Here is a 16,304-nt window from a genome sequence, read left to right on the forward strand (position 1 = left end):
GCCAGTACCTCGTCTCCTACCTTCCAAGCTTCACAGAAGCCCTCCTGCGAACCTTGCAGAACTAGCACTCCTGGAAGAAAGGATATTGCGGAGACATGGCTTAGCCACAGCCTGGGGGATGTTTCTAGAATGAAATTTTCACTCTACAGCGGAGTGTGCGCTGATATGAAACTTCATGGCAGATTAAAACTGTGTGCCGGACCGAGACTCGAACTCGGGACCTTTGCCTTTCGCGGGCAAGCGCTCTACCCACTGAGTACGACTCATGCCCCGTCCTCACAGCTTTAATTCCGCCAGTACCTCGTCTCCTACCTTCCAAGCTTCACAGAAGCTCTCCTGCGAACCTTGCAGAACTAGCACTCCTGGAAGAAAGGATATCGCGGAGACATGGCTTAGCCACAGCCTGGGGGATGTTTCTAGAATGAAATTTTCACTCTACAGCGGAGTGTGCGCTGATTTGAAACTTCATGGCAGATTAAAACTGTGTGCCGGACCGAGACTCGAACTCGGGACCTTTGCCTTTCGCGGGCAAGCGCTCTACCGACTGAGCTACCCAAGCACGACTCACGCCCCGTCCTCACAGCTTTAATTCCGCCAGTACCTCGTCTCCTACCTTCCAAACTTCACAGAAGCTCTCCTGCGAGCTTCTGTGAAGTTTGGAAGGTAGGAGACGAGGTACTGGCGGAATTAAAGCTGTGAGGACGGGGCGTGAGTCGTGCTTGGGTAGCTCAGTCGGTAGAGCGCTTGCCCGCGAAAGGCAAAGGTCCCGAGTTCGAATCTCGGTCCGGCACACAGTTTTAATCTGTCAGGAAGTTTCATGACAGGATGTTGTTTGCACCCATAAGTCGACAAACGTGCCGTCATGAGAACGGGCTGAGTCTCAGAGCTCGAACTGCTGAGGAATCTAAGAAATGACTCGACTATCAGCGAGAGCAGCCAGTGCATATGGAGTCTAATAACGATGTTTACAGGTTTGGTTTTTCATGTTCCGAGTGCAAAGTTTGTCAGGTCGGAGCCAAAACGAGACAGTAATTATGATTAATATCTTTATTTTTAACTATTCATCAACGAATTAAGAGTTAACTTAACATTTCACACACTCCATAAAACGTCAACATTATTGTAGAGTTTAAGTATTCACAAGCGAATTACCAACTGACCTAATGTTCTGCATATTATATTCGTCGTCACTGATAAGTATCATGTTTGGTACCAAAAATCTGCACTAAATGGGAACTTCAGTGTCACCAAAATATGTGAAAGAAAAAAATTAAATTCTACTGGGCACAAATATTACATTTTGCGAATTTTCTCAAAATTTAATAATATACATTATTTTCTCTGAACATTATGTTCTCTTTAAAAAATAAAAATAAGGACGCAGCACGAAGAAGTAGCCGAGATGCGACGGAAATCAGCAGATGTGACGTACACGTACACACGGACGAATGGTTACAATTTCAGAAAAATTCGATAATTTCTTCAAGAGACAGAGCTTGACATACTGTGTAAGTCAATCACGCGCTGGTCCACCTTTGGCCCTTATCCAAGAAGTTATTCGCCTCGGCATTGATAGAGTTGTTGGACGGTTTCCTGAGGTGGGCTGTATCGTGTCAAATTCTGTCCAATGGTCGCGTTCGATCGTCAAAATCCCGAGCTTGTAGGAGGGTGCTTCCCATAACGCTGGCAACGTTCTCGACAACCGAAGGGATACTGCTGTGAAAAGAAATGGCACCCCAGGCTATCATTCCTGGTGATACGGCACACTTACAGGACAGCTGTACATCGACAGTATTCTACGTCCCGTTTTGTTGTCCTTCATTGCAATCCATCCCGGGCGTACATTTCAGCAGAAAAAAAAAAATGGTTCATATGGCTCTGAGCACTGTGAGACTTAACATCTGAGTTCATCAGTCCCCTAGAACTTAGAACTACTTAAACCTAACTAACCTAAGGACATCACACACATCCATGCCCGAGGCAGGAGGCAGGATTCGAACCTGCGACCGTAGCGGTCACGCGGTTCCAGACTGAAGAGCCTAGAACCGCTCGTCCACCACGACCGGCTACATTTCAGCAAAATAATGCTCGCCCGACACTGCGAGAGTTTTCATTGCTTGTCTTCGCACTTGCCAAACCCTATCTTCGCCAGCACGGTTGCCGGCTCTCTCCTCAAATAAAGTACGTTTGGAGCATTATGGGCAGGCCCTCCAACCATCTTACTTAAAGGCTCAGTGAAATGACTACTACGTTGTTCGATACATTGTACCATTCGAGAAAATTGCACTATACATACATACACTTCACAACTCATGACAAATATCTCGGCCAATTTGCAACCTCACAAGAAACATTTAAATCCGAATCTTGCAATTATAACCGATTTCTAAGTTCTAGGGGACTGATGAACTCAGATGTTAAGTCTCACAGTTGCAGTGCAGAGACTAATACGAGACCTCATACGTGACTTCCCGTTGATTTCCAGCATGAAACCTGTCATTCTAAGCACCCAGAGAGCGTTCATTCAGTCAGAAAACTAAGTCATATGGAACTGTTCACTTTCGGTTTCTTCACCATCCACAGGTCATCGACCAATTCATACGGACTTTGGTAGATCTTCACAGTCTTCTCTTTATTCATTTAACTGACGACCAGGATAGACGTCATCACTTTGAAACGTTGAAATGAAACAATGTTTTGCAGATCTAGAGGACGTTGATGGTTCAACAGTGTGATAATATATAGCCAAACAGCAGTTATGACATTTTCAGTATGGGGAAAGCAACGGGTGGGGAATTTCAATTCTGATGATTCCTCTCCATTATCAGAGAGGAAAATGTCGCTCGCAACTGAACTGAATATAAGTCTCCCCACTTAACTTCAAAGTAGTTCCTGATACAACCCTTGATGTGAAATACATATTGAGCAAATTATTCATTAATCCACTTGCAGCAATATTTACATTATATTGTACAAATTACAAAATTAAAAGAAAATCATTCATATCTAGGGACCAAGACATGAAGTTGTTAATGGATAAAGTTCAAAAGTACTCTACAGTACACTTTAGAGAGCTAAGTGCTGAGCAGAGTTGTGAAAGATACACAGTGCTTCAGTACCTGTATCTGAAAGTTGCTACGAAACCAAAAGGATCTTTATTATAGCCTTGAGCGAAGAGAAAATCCTGTTGACAAAACGAAGTCAAACAAAGCCAAAATGGGCATAACGAGGACAATGCTAGAAGTATTCGACTAATTTTAAAATAAAATATTGCCTACCGATCTGTCAGAAAGTCTTAAGAAGTTTTTGTCTTACCTAAACGTTTCGAAATAGTCTACAGAGTCACTCAATGTTTAAACGCCCCGTGGAATGGAAATGACAGAGAAAGCCGAAATACTAAAACTGGCCTTTTAAAATTGTTTCGCCATGGAAGACAATGTTCCTGCTTTCAGACACGGCACGGAGACCGTAATGACAAGCATTGAGATAAGCGATCGCGAATCGAAAACCGAGTAAAATCTCTCAACAGAGAAAGGCATTGGACTCTATAAAAGTACAGCTATGCTGTAAAACGTGTTCAGTTTCTATCACGAGTTACCGAAGTTCGCCGGAGCAACAAAGCGCTACATGCTATTGTCAAAGAGCGCAGTCCATTCCCACTTCCAAGAAGGGTCGTCGGAAAGATACATATGAGGGTCGTTTAATGAGAAATGCAACATATTTTTTTTTAAAGCCGTTAATATACATAGACAGACGTCCTTGTTGGTGCTTCACATTTGATGTTTGTTCTGTGCACCGGTGAAGTTTCGAACAGTTCTAGCTGATAGCAGAGCCATAGTACAATGTCAAAATGGCGTCTACATACGACTCACGTTACAAGCGGGGTGCTGTTATTGAATTCGTGTGTGCAGAGAAAGAAACCGTAGTGAACATCCATAAACGTTTGGGTGCAGTGTATAGTGGTCCTGCGTTTGATGGGAGTACAGTTGGGCGATGGGTAAAAAGAGTTACAGCCGCAGGAAATGCAGAAACAGAGCTCCATAATCAGCCACGCCCGGGACGTTCTGTCACAGCCACTGCTGCGGACATGCTGAATCGTGCGGATGCCATTATTCGTGCCGTCCGGCACATCTCAAGTGGGGACTGATGACCTCAGATGTTAAGTCCCATAGTGCTTAGAGCCATTTGAACCATCTGAGCACATCAAAACTCGACAATTGGTTCTACAGTTGTCGGTCAGCACTGGAAGCGCGTCTGCAATGATCGAGACTCTCAGATATTCAAAGACGTGCTCACGATGAGTTCCACGAATGTTCACAGCGGACCGCAAGATTCAAAGAAAAACCATTTCATCCGAATTGTTGGAGCGTTTTGAGACCGACGGAGAGGCCTTTCTGTCACGGATTGTTACGGGGGATGAAATCTGGGTGCACCACTTTGCGCCGGTAGCAGAAAGGCAGTCCATGGAGTGGCATCATCCTCATTCACCACAAAAGAAGAAATGCCGGAAAAGTCATGGTGACAGTCTTCTGGGATTGTAATGGCGTCATTCTCGTGGGTGTGACGCCAAGGGGGTCAACCATCAATTCAGAGGCATACTTGAAGGCTCTGAATAAACCCAAGAACAGTTTCCGCCGTGTTCGATCGGACAAGAATCCAGCGGAAATCTTGTTCCAACACGATAATGCACGCCCACACACAAGTCTGAGAACCCAAGAACATATGCCAAATTGGGTTGTACATCATTGCCTCATCCATCCTACAGTCCAGACCTAGCACCCTCGGACTTCCATCTCTTTGGGCCGCTTAAAGATTCTCTACGGGGAATTTGAAGATGACGAGATCGTGAGTCATGTAGTGAAAATATGGCGACGTGTACAGGACAAGAATTTTTATGAGCAGGGAATACATGCTCTTCCACAACGTCGGCGTACGACCATAGAACGTGTTGGAGATTACGTAGAAAAATAGTTCATGGACAAGACATGTTGTTGCCGGCCGGTGTGGCTGTGCGGTTCTAGGCGCTTCAGTCTGGAACCGCGTGACCACTACGGTCGCAGGTTCGAATCCTGCCTCGGGCATGGACGTGTGTGATGTCCTTAGGTTAGTTAGGTTTAAGTAGTTCTAAGTTCTAGGGGATTGATGACCACAGATGTTAAGTCCCATAGTGCTCAGAGCCATCTGAACCATCTCTCTGAAGACATGTTGATGTATATTGTCACCAAATTCTGACTTTTAACAATAAATGTGTTCCGAGAAAAAAAAGTGGGACATTACTTATTGAACGACCCTCTATACACATATGTGTGGGCCTATATTGTTGACGTAAATCCCTGGTCCAATTGTGAAACACGTTTCTTCCGCACAAGAGAAACAAACGCGATCTTAAGACACGTGCATCATTCTTTTCGTCCTTCAGTTGTAGGAAGCAGTATATCACGGTGCCCAGACTCAATTCATATATCCCACCTTCCTAACGCATTCGATACAGTTCCATATTTACGTATCGTGAAGCAAATACGAACTCACGAAATAGCCTAAGCACAGAATACAGTAGGTCGTTATCAACCGAGCGACATGGTAACATTCAGAAGTAGATTCGGTGGTACCGCAAGGAAGTTTTATACGACCGTTACTGTTAGTGGTGTGTGCAGAGTGTTCCAGGAGGAATGGACGATATTCAGGGGTACGACAGTAACGATAATTTGAAGCAAAAATCTACATGTGGCCATATGCCCTATTCCGAGTCATTTCCGAGCCAGAACACATTTAATGTATACTGTTGCTTATTTTATGTGTTATTCGTTAGATATCAGGAATGCACATGTACAACAAAAATGGCAAATTGAAAGAATACCTGTTTCACTCAATGTGCTGAAAACTCTGGTAAATACTCTTCTACGATCAGGAATTCGAGGTGTCGAAAAGCGCCGACGGTGTTCTTCGAAAGCAACTGGAGGACTTCCATCACAGTAGCCGAAAACATAAACCATATCTGCATATTCTTCATTAGTTTAGATGTGTGGCATTTTAGTCAGCACGTGTACAAACACATTTAACTGAAGCTTCTCTATAATATAATCACAATCCCTCGCACTGCTTCACTCACAACAGACCATGGACAACTGCGCGTTCATTGGGCAAGACAACCCGAACAAAAACTTTGAAACCAACGAGGCAGCTTGAGTAATAATAAAACGTCAAAGTAATTAGGTGAGTAAGACACATACGTGCGCGTCACTAGCCCAACATCAAATCATACGTTAAGTGTGTTCTATCTCGGAAACTACTCGGAATAGGGCATATGTCCATATGAGGTTCTTTACTTCAAATGAGTGTTCCTGTCATACCCCTGAATAATGGCCATACATTCTTTATTCATAACGTGGTGCGTCACTGCAGAAGCTCCGAGAGGCTGTTCGCAGGTATACTGTTGTATTTACAACTAAACCTAACGAAATGATTGATACACTTCGATTTTGATCAGTCTTGAGTATGTTATGGTGTAGAGAAAAATAAGAGACACATATTTTTATACGTGTCCATACGGCCATTAAGGGGGACAAACACCTCCTTAAAAAAATTGAGTTTCATACTGTGCCGTTGAATCCGTAACATGTTCACAAAAAATACTTCCAATAAAAGTTCTATGGCTTTTAAGGTACGTTTCAGTGGTACACCCATTTTTGTCGAAAAAGTCGAAATTCCCTTGCCTCCACTATTTTGATTTTCATTTCGACATTTGACTAATAGCAAAACATGGCATTAAATTTACAATGAAATGAACGCCCTTAGCTGCTTACAGGAGTTGACATACGTCAACGGGGACAGATGAAAATGTGTGCCCCGACCGGGACTCGAACCCGTGATCTCCTGCTTACATGGCAGACGCTCTATCCATCTGAGCCACCGAGGACACAGAGGATAGCGCGACTGCAGGAATTTATCTCTAGCACGCCCCCCCCCCCCCCCCCCCCCCCGACATCCACATTCTCAACGTATTGTCCCGCACTACATTCGTAGTGCCCCCCGCCCATTATACTCATTACTCGCGGCGCGTTGCCGATTGCCGTAAGGGTTCGGGCACTGTTTGTGCATTCGCACAGAAGAAGAAGATGATCAAGTGGCCGATGAGCCTTAACTATATATATACTAAGATGGTATCTGTTCTTTCGGCTTTCGGACATGTCCGAAAGAACAGATACCATCTTAGTATATAAACATAGCATCGTTAATACCAAATTCAATCATATGTGATGAAATGGTATTCCAGTTATGCATTTAGCTGAAATAAGCTGGAAAAAACTCTACATCGCTGTACACTCGATGCTATGCGTTTTGCTATTAGTCAAATATCGAAATGAAAAATAAAATAGTGCGGAGTAGGGGGATTTAGACTTTTCGAAGAATCTGAGTGTATCATTGTAACATACATGAAAAACCACAGAACTTTCATTTCAAATACATGTTTAAATATATTACCATTTTAACGGTATTCAGTCAGATATATTAAACTCAGTTTTTTCAAGAGCGTGTTTCATCCCCTTAACGGCCGTATATCCAAAAATATGTGTCTCTTATTTTGTTCTACACTACAACACATTCCAAATACGATAATAATCGAAGTGTATCCCTCGGGCAGGTTTGCTTATTAGTGAAATCTTGGCACCAGAAAATTGTGGCCAAATGCAGAAAGACCTACAGAGAATCGACGCATGATGCAGGCACTATCATCTGATAGTCAAAATGTACAGTAAAAACTCGATGAACCGTCACTCTTTAAACCGTCAGTTTCTGTTAACCGTCACTGCTGTAACAGCATAATAATACTGTAATAACAGAATGCTCTAAGGTGCAGTGACGCGTTCGCTTTGTTTATTTACTCTATTTTAGTGGGAAGTGAATGTACCCGCCCTCCGTAGAATGGTACATAAAATATGACCTTCAGTTGACGTGCTAACATATCTCCCCCTTTTCTTGTCTTTGTCTCACTTGTGAGTCAACAATTACCACTGGATCGATTTCCAGTTGTGGCGAGAAGACTGTAATTGTCGCAGTGTATCTAGCGGGCTGTGCCGTGTTACGTGTTTTCCACTTGAATAAGCTTTATTGACTAATATTTTACACTACCGTATTTAGTGCAGGTGTGTATGATACACTGACTTGATAAAATGTCCGAAAAACGTAAACGTGTTGTTTTAGGACTTAATCAAAAACTTGAAATTATAAAACGCTTAAGAAAGGGCGAAACTGCGACAAGTGTAGCGCTGATTTATGGTATTGGAAGAACAACAGTTAACGATATAAAACGAGATGTTGATAAAATAGAACAACATGTGTCAACAATGCAGAGCATGGATGGAGATGTGCGAACAAGAAAGACAATGAAACCTGCAAAATATGATGAATTGGACACTGCAATGTACCGATGGTTTATACAAGCAAGAAGTCAGGGGATTCCACTTTCAGGGCCTATAATAATGGCCAAGGCTGTTGAAATGAACAACAAACTTGATGGTGACTCGTCTTTTAAAGCAAGTATCGGATGGCTCGACAAGTTTAAATTTCATGAAACGTCGTTATAGAAAAATATTTATCGAAAGTTTTCTCTCATCTGATGAATCAACATCTGTTAAACAGTTTTGGAGGTCATACAGTATTAAAGATCCCATTTTTAATGTTGCCAGTGCATTGAGTGATTTGTCAGTGTCAAATCTCAAGAACGGCTGGAATAAACTTTGACCTCAACCTAGAGGTGAAGAATTGGAGGAACCTGAGTGTGTGACAGTTGACGAAATGGTCAATTTGTGCAATAATTTACAAATCAGCACAAATTTGACGTCAGAAGAAGTATCAGAGTGGTTAGAGTGTGACAAAGTGAACGGGGTTTTCAAATTTTGAGTGATGACGAAATTGTTGCCAGCGTAAGTGCCACCAAAGAAGAAGAAGAAGAAGGGGCTGATGAAGACGAGTGTTCAAACCATGAAGAAAAACAAACTATTAGCCACTCAGAGGCCGAAACAATGCTGTCCAAGTGTATAGAGTGGTTTGAAACTCAAGAAGAAGCTAATGCAACCCAGCCACTACTGCTCCGAAAAATACGAAATATTGCCGTGGTGAAAGCTCGAACATCAAAAAGGCAGAAGAAATTGACTATTTCTAAGCTAGATTAACTATTTCAGCTGTAAGTTTATAGTACAGTACAGTACTGTACATTACGTATTTTGCAACTTTTGTAGCTACTGTACGGATGTTTTTATCATGTAATAAATAGTTTTGTTTGCTATTACAATCGTGTTTAATTTGTTTTCGCTCCGAAATATTATTACATTACTGTGAGAGTGATATGTGTCTTTACATAAAATAATTGATTGAGGTTATGTTTTGGACGAATACAGTGTTTCTGTTATCCGTCAACCGTTACGACCACGGTCCCGAAGATGACGGTTAATCGAGTTTCCACTGTAAACATGTTTCGTATTGCGTACCCACTAATATTCGACTGGACTAACGGCGACAAATCTCAGGAAAGATCAACAATCACGAAGTATCTAAGCCTAATCATCCGGAGTCATCTTAAGTGGAACGGCCTCGTAAAATTATAAAATTAACTGCAGAGGAACAGAAACCAGACTGAGAATCATCGGAAGAATGCTATGGAAATTTACACGCCGATGGAAAAAGTAGCTGACAAATTTCTCGTTGAACCCTGTCTTGAATGTTGGTTACCATTATGGACCCTTACCAGGTTGGATTGATAGTGGAGACAGAGAAGATTCAAAGAGGAGCAGTGCTTTCTTTGTGTGTTCGTTTAGTAAGTGCGACAATATGACAGAGATGCCCATTCAGTTCCAGTGGCAGGAACTACAAGCGAGGCCTTGTGCGTTAGGGAGATAGTTATTCTAAAAGTACCGACAAGAATCAAGTAAAACACACGCACGTCGCGAAATAGCCGTGACGGTAAACCCAGAGAAATTGGAGCTCACCAACAGGCTTACCGTCAATTGTTCTTATCGCTCACGTTTCGCAGTTGTACGAAAAAAAAAGGGGGAGGCACACACCGTAAACTGGTTGTTGTGGATGTCACCTGAAATTGCAAAAGAAAAAACACACCTGTGTAAAACTTACAAGTACACCTACCCAAAGGATACACTTGGATGTCGATCAGCTTTAATATGTTGTAGTGTAGAGCAAAATAAGAGACACATGTTTTTTATACGTGCCCGTACGGCCGTCAACGGGGTGAAACACCCCCTTGGAAGAAAACTGGAGTTTAATATCTCTGAAAGAACTCCGCTGAATCAATAACAGATATAAAAAAAGTTCAAATAAAAGTTCTATGATTTTTAATGTACGTTACAACAGTGCACCCAGCCTTTTTTTTCAAAATCCCCTGGTTCCATTATTTTGTTTTTCATTTCGAGATCTGACTAACAGCAAAACGTATAGCAACGTTAATACCAAGTGCAGTCACATATGATGGAATGGTATTCCAAAGACGCGTTTTCAAGCTAGAAATATCTCTACACACGAGCCCGATATGTGTCGGATTGAGTGCCTGTTGTCATGTTAGTTTGTTTAATAAGTCTTTCCCTGAAAAATATATTCTAAACGTATATTCTGCACACACATACACAGACACACATACTCTCTCTCTCTCTCTCTCTCTCTCTTACACGCACACACACACACACACACACACACACACACACACACACACACACACACACACACACACACACACACGCGTAACACTTTTAATTTTATGAAATTTAAAATATCTTGTGTTGAATTTCCGCTTTCTTTTTACATTTTGTGTATTTTTTGTATTCAAGTCGTAACCTGAACGGATTTAATTATGTTAATTTGACATTATTTGTAAATTATTGTTGTAATATTATCGTCAACGTTTACAATAATTAAGAAGCACAGAATTGTTCGTGTCAAAAAATGCTGAATGCGCTTTGGTTTTGCGCACCAAACACATCAGACAACTGCAATTTCATGCCAAATCACAAACAAGATAACAATTTTTAAAGCAAAAGTTAGCAGGTGTCTTATATTTAGGTGGTTCGTGTTCAATGTAACCATTCTTGTACCATGCATATTTGAAAAGGTTGATTAATCTGGTAGAAGGAAACGATTGTGAATGAGGGATTGAATTTTTAAAATATTGTTTCTTAAATCTACCGTAATTATGTAATATAATTACGTCTAAAAAATGTTTCAAGAAATTTCCCGAAGGCCGACGTGTATATACGTCGAATGGCTCAATCATACCGGTTGTTCTGCCAGGAATCGCTAAAATATTCATTTATTTTTCATACTTATGAATGGCGTTAAATATTTTTTCGTTTTGCCGAGTCCATGAGGCCGTGCGGGGTAACCGTACGGTCTTGGACGTCTTGTTACGGTTCGCGCTGTTCCTCCCGTCGGAGGTTCGAGTCCTCCCTCGGGCATGGGCGCGTGTGTTGTGATTAAGATAAGTTAGTTTAGATTAGACTAAGTAGTGCGTAAGCCTAGGGACCGATGACCTAAGCAGTTTGGTCCCATCGTCCTTACCACGATTTTCCAATTTTCCCAGTCTATGAATCTAAACACAAGACATTTTTCTTTCGTGTTAGGTATACAAACTTGTTCAAATCATTTCCTTACGAGCTCCGATGTCAATTTGCCAGACACAGAAGCGAAAACTAGGATATTATCCGTTTTCCATAAATCTTTTTCAAATTGTGGTCCGAACTTGCCCTTGCCATCTTTTTCTTTCAAAACTACGAGCAACGGGGATATTAAATTTTCGGTTGCAGATATAATGGGCTGTATCGCATAATTATGTGATACGGCAATCAGGGATTTTGCTAGCATTTCGACTTCTAATGTTCCTCTGAAGGATAATATTCGTCCTACTTTCATTTAGAAATTGAAACCTGACTGGTCAAAATTATACACATTGGCCTCTGCAATCAATATAATTTTCGATTTCACAGTCTCCACAAATTCGTAGGCTTTTCCCCTCAGTTCTTCTTTATTCGCTCTTTTCACTTGAGTTAGGACTTTTTTGTTTTTTATTGAAACAATCCATAGCCTTAATTAAAAATCCTGAAACCATTTTGAGGATGCCTTGACCAAATGTTTTGCTAAATTATCATCGTACCTCGCTTCTAAAGGCCACCACACTATATCCAGATCATATACCGATAGTGATCTGCCTATGGCACTTTGAAATTTATGTAATACATACTAGAAAATACCTAGTAACTCGTTATTTATCGTCCCAGCCGCAACAGTATGTGCTTTCCATTTATATAGATCTTCTCTCTTTGTGATCTTTCTGCATCTGTGTTTTACAGTGCAATTTTTTGACTAGAGCACCAAAATGTAGAGGAATTTTGCTTTTTTGTCATCTTTTAATGTATCTTCATAATTTTCTTCAGTTAGAATAGGATCTGATATTGTACATTCCTCTTCAAACCTTAAAGTAGTGTAACTTACCATAAATATTGAAAAATATTTTTTGGATTTATCGGCATTTTCTATCTGTACAGTAAAATATCTGGAGTCTCAAAGATGTGAGCCGACAGATACAGCACACTGCGCATCCAAGAATGAATCGTCTCTTTCTTCTCGTTCCTGTCATTAAATTGCGATTGTCTGATGTACTTGATGCACAAAATCAAAGTGTATTCAGCAATTTTTTGACACGAATAATTCTGCGCTTTCTCATTGTTGTACAGATTTACATTAACATTACAACTATAAAATACAAATAATTTTAAATATAACATATTAAATCTGAAAAAGTTACTTCTAGAAGAAAAAAACACCAAATTTAAAAAGAAAATACAAATGCAAACCAAATATTTTATATTTCATAAAATTAGAATAAAATGTATATATAGAACAGTACACACAGATATAATTGTACATCATATTTCTCTGGGAAAGACTTATTAAACAAGCCAGCACGACAATTGGTATTGAAGCACACACATGTGGGGCGCGTGTACAGTGCTCAAGAGATATTCCTATCTTATTTCTGACAAATGCGTCTTTGTAATACCACTTCATTATATATGGCTGAATTTCGTATTAACGATGCTGTTTTGTTATCAGTGAAATGTCGAAATGAAAAACAAAATAGTGGTGGTGACAAGGGATTTCGAAAAAAATTGCATGTCAGCAGGATGCACCCGTTGAAACGTACGTTAAAACACCTAGAACTTTTATTTGAAGCTTTTTACATCTCTTACCGTTTCAGCGGCATTCATTCAGAAATATTAAATTAAATTTCTCTGAAAGGGAGTTTGCCGCCCCCCCCCCCTTAACAACCACATGGGAATGTATAAAAAAAAACGTTTATCTAATTTTGCTCTACACTAGAACATATTCAAAGCCGATCAAAATCGAAGCCTTGGGTAGGCTTACTTGTTAGTGACTTTAATCGAATCACCTCAACGGGCTGTTATTGTGTGCCTCATTTCAATTTCACGCTCTTTCGCGACAGCTGATCATTCAGATCTAACAGTGTCTCTCACAACGTCCGCGAGCGGCCAGGAGTTTCTTTGTTCACACCGCGAAAGCCTGGCAGCTGAATCGATACTGATGAAATTATTGCTAACTCGGCACACGGTTAATTAAGATCGAACGCAGACCGTGTTCGTTATCTTGTGAACATGTTCCGGTCGGGCGGTAGTCGTCGACTTGTATAATTTACAAAGCAGGGATCAGTAGTGTCGGGGGAAGTGGAAATAAAAGACGGCGCTCTTTCCTGGCAATGAATCTTCAGCGCCTTCCCTCGTCTCCGCGCTGCTAGCGCACGAAAACTGCAACGATTCGCATAAAGTGAAAGTGCCTCTGGGACTCTCGCCGAGTATCGATTACAACTACCGTCACGTCGGCCGCCCATTTCTTTCCGCCATGACGATTGCGAATGAAGTGTCCCACTACATATGCGCCGGCCGGCGTTCCGAGAAAAATTGTCGCGTCGTCTGAAGCACTTTTCTCTTCAACGGATCCATCTATCCACGCGCACAGCGCACTCGGTAGATCCTAACCAATTTCGTGGACACTGGGGACTCCCTCACTTACGTTGAGTACTACTCTAGTCACTTTTTGTTTACGCTTATTATAATATTAATCCTCTTTCATGAGGAAGACCCCAGTCTTTATTCATGTAAGATGCATGGCTTACATGTTCCCAGAGACTACCATTACAGCTACTGTTGTTTTAAAACTTGTCATTTATATTGTTAAGCCAGTGGCAGCTCAAAAATTAGTAGAGAAGTTTGTTTGCAGCGAGCGTTTGAAGAAACAGCGGGAAAGATGGAAATATGAGACAAAAGTTGAAGGTGGATGACTTTTTTACGGTTTTCGTAGAGCCCTAACTGAATGACATTGTGTGGAACAAATTTTTCAACTTATGGTAACCAGTCACCTTAAAAAAAGACTGTATTCTGATCAGTTCACAGAATTTCGTCGTAGTCGAACTTCGGTCAGCGGCGAATTTCGTGAAAGTCTATCAAAATCGCTTGTTGTTAAAGAAAACATTGCGCACAAGACGACTGAAGAGGCTCCGCATGTGACACAGAAGCCTCCTTAGACGTGTCAATGGAAACAGTGACTTCGATTTTGCAATAACGTTCAGCCGTGGAAGAGATTTGGAACGACAGGTTCCACACAATTCGACCGAAGCTCAAAAGCAGGCTTATGTCAAATGATGTAAGGAAACGCTCTAAAAATGTAAACTGCCTCTACAATACCTTAAAATGAGATGAAACTTGGATACATTCGTACGAGCCGCAAACTAGGCAGTAGTCATCTATTTGCGTGCTCCGAGATAACCGGAACCGACAAATATGATTAGATCGTGAAACACGTTCAATAAAAATATCGTACAGTTCATTAGTTACACGTGATATGTTGTGATCATTACTTGAGAGCAGGGTCTGCCACGCCACGTCAAACTGCACTTGAGCACCTTGTGTGGGTAGAGTTCGACAGAATCGTGGTGTCAGCGCTGGTTGTTCGTGATATAAAAGAAGTTCAAATGTCCAGTGGCTGTTTGCACAAAAAGAGGCAGCCTAGGTGTCTAGCCTCACAAACCTTTGAAAATGATTGGAAATGACAGAAGGGTAACAGTACTCAAAATCTGTTATACGATATACAGTCGCATCGTTCACTAGCACCGCAAATTTGCGATTTGCAACATTAGAACACCATGTGGCAAGTATTTAAAGTGTTAGTTGACAATAAAAGAGCAAAAACTTACATCGATTGGCAGATGGAATTCATTATATTGTACATCCAAAAAGACTTTACCCTAAATTTGCAGTTATAGCGCTCGTGATGAAATTTATGATACGAATGGTAAATTTTCTGATCTTGCACGCATTATTCCATTTTCAGCTGCAACAGTTTTCGATTGAACTGAACGAAAAGTGCGGAGACTTTTAATGTTCCTACAAAGTACGTTGTTTAAGTCAAGGGGCACGCCTGGAACGATTTTTCGATTTAAAACTCGTTGTTGCTGAATTTATGGAGGAAAAAGGCGATCAGGCACGAAAATTAGAACAACCGTAATGGATTGTAGACTTCGCATCTTAAGTGGATTTGATTGCACACTGTCCACAGTAAGACACTGCAAGGTTGGAAACCACTAATTTGTAATTTGATGGAGATGCATCTCAATGGAAAATCGCATTGTGGAGCGGGAAAATAAAAAGAAACCGTCTATTTCCCTAAACTGACTGGCGATAAAGAAAATTCGAGTTCGAAGAATTCATTGTGGCCTTGAAAGAATATAAATGATAGTTTTCTAAACGTCTTAAGAACACTGTCAACCATACATCTGTTTTCGAGCTGTTTTCAACATAGTTTCCCATTTCAGTTGAAAGCGCTTCTGTACATGTGAATATGGAACTGACTGACCTGCAATATAATTCCCGTTTAAAAACTTCTTTTACGTTAAAACCGTCTAGCATGTCTACGTTGATTTCCTTGGAAAGAGTTTCCACATCTCCATCATGCAGTTGTAAACGTGATAAACTATTTCATCAACATATGTGCATAAGTGGCCCTTTCCAGTTATGAAACTAAATAAGTTACGATTACGTTGCGGTGTGCAGCCAGGCGAGACAGCTACGCTATGCGAGCAACAGCACTATTCATGTGCTGAATTCTTGTTTTTCCCTGCTTTAGAGTATCAACGAGGAGCTAATGTTGAATGGTACCTACGTAACAATTTGTTTTGCTACAAATCGTCGATGAAATCAGTAAAAACAAAGAAAAACCTCTTTACCTAAATA

The 16,304-nt window shown here is 41.1% G+C and overlaps 1 protein-coding gene and 1 non-coding gene across 2 annotated transcripts in view; one reads left to right on the forward strand and one right to left on the reverse strand.

Annotated features, from left to right (window-relative positions):
* The window catches only part of LOC126470674 (uncharacterized), a 1,002,968-nt gene that overhangs the window by 612,023 nt on the left and 374,641 nt on the right, over window positions 1-16,304 (reverse strand). The window lies entirely within an intron of this gene.
* Window positions 717-791, forward strand: Trnas-cga (transfer RNA serine (anticodon CGA)). Its single transcript has one exon. It is a non-coding gene; the product is annotated as a tRNA-Ser (tRNA).

This window comes from Schistocerca serialis, chromosome 3 (assembly GCF_023864345.2).
Source record: "Schistocerca serialis cubense isolate TAMUIC-IGC-003099 chromosome 3, iqSchSeri2.2, whole genome shotgun sequence".
NCBI lineage: Eukaryota > Metazoa > Arthropoda > Insecta > Orthoptera > Acrididae > Schistocerca > Schistocerca serialis.